General features: G+C 34.7%; 1 long non-coding RNA gene across 1 annotated transcript in view; it reads right to left on the minus strand.

Annotated features, from left to right (window-relative positions):
* Window positions 1-1,169, minus strand: part of LOC128250626 (uncharacterized) — a 227,225-nt gene extending 226,056 nt beyond the window's left edge. Inside the window, exon 1 of the long non-coding RNA XR_008266655.1 lies at window positions 1,084-1,169. This is a non-coding gene — a long non-coding RNA (uncharacterized LOC128250626). The remainder of the gene's footprint in view (window positions 1-1,083) is intronic.
* Window positions 1,170-1,428: the final 259 nt, after the last annotated feature.

Here is a 1,428-nt window from a genome sequence, read left to right on the forward strand (position 1 = left end):
ATATATATATATATATAGAATTGTATTGCCTCTGTTTGTGTGAGGGTTTGTGTGTGCTTAGATGTGTATGAGAGGAAGCTAAAACGCAGAGAATTAAGAGTGAAAGGAAATAAGAAAAGTGATAGGGAGAGGAGGAGAAATAGAGTGGAACACGAACGTAACGAGCGACTGAGATTTCTATTATGTTTGCGGTTTGTTGTTTATTCCTGGGTTTTGTTTTCAGTTAAGTGGCCAACAACATGGGGAATATAAGTGCGTGAGTTAACGGACAATCTCAGACATTTTGCTTTTTCTAGTTCTTTCCTCTGCTTCGCCCTCAGATTCATGTTGACATTCTATCCCCCATTGAATTTTAATGACGAAATCATTGTTTTAAGTAAATTGATACAAAGTGAGATCATATATATGGTAACAACAACGACAGCAGCGATTTTGTGCTGCATGTACAACGGCACCATCAGCAAAATATAAGAATAACATTAACTCGTAATGTTATTCAAGGCAACAACAACAACAACAAAAGAAATAAACAGAAATAAAATAACGATTAGATTGTATGTGTTGATGTGTGATGGAAAAAAACAAGATGTATCCTTGTTCATTAAATGCATGATATTAATTGCAAAATGTCCTACGCTAAATAGTTATTTCTCTTCACACTGTGCGCCCCATAATGGTGTTAAGAGCACTACTACTACTACTACTACTACTACTACTACTACTACTACTACTACTACTATTACTAAGAAGAAGAAGAAGAAGAAGAAATGAATAAGATATGGTGACAATAACAATAGTAATGTTACATTTTCTTTATGGGACACAAAGACTCGAAGAGATAAGAACAAACGAAAATTATTTCCCTAGGGATTCCAAGAAAGGGATGGATATCATCGAAGGTGAAAAAATAAAAAAAGCAATTTTAAAAATTTCGAAATGATGTGCTGAGAGACGTTTGCCAATTATGTTAAAATTCAACGCAACCGCACACACAAACACACGCGCGCGTGCACACGCACATATACATATATGTGTGCATGCCTTCCGATATCTTCAGGATTTGTAAATATGTGTGATACTCACTGTTGATGGTTACACATTATTAGTCTTGTTTTGATGCCTTTCTTTACACTACGGCACATAAGTCACTACTGAATCTAAAGCCATGTAACTATGTTGTTCCTATAATCTCTCATTATTATTCTCATGCTACTGCAAGGCACGACAATGACAGAAATGTTTTTTTCTGGTGGAAATGTCTTGGGCGTAACAAGTATATATATATATATATATAGAGAGAGAGAGAGAGAGATAGAGAGAGAGAGAGAAGAATGATAAAGAGAAAGTTCTTGGTACAGTAGTATATATATTTGAAAGAATGAGTAGAGATGGCTCTATTGAGGGGATAATTTTAGTTTAAATATTGAT

The sequence above is a fragment of the Octopus bimaculoides genome, chromosome 23 (genome assembly GCF_001194135.2).
Source record: "Octopus bimaculoides isolate UCB-OBI-ISO-001 chromosome 23, ASM119413v2, whole genome shotgun sequence".
Classification (NCBI taxonomy): Eukaryota; Metazoa; Mollusca; class Cephalopoda; order Octopoda; family Octopodidae; genus Octopus; species Octopus bimaculoides.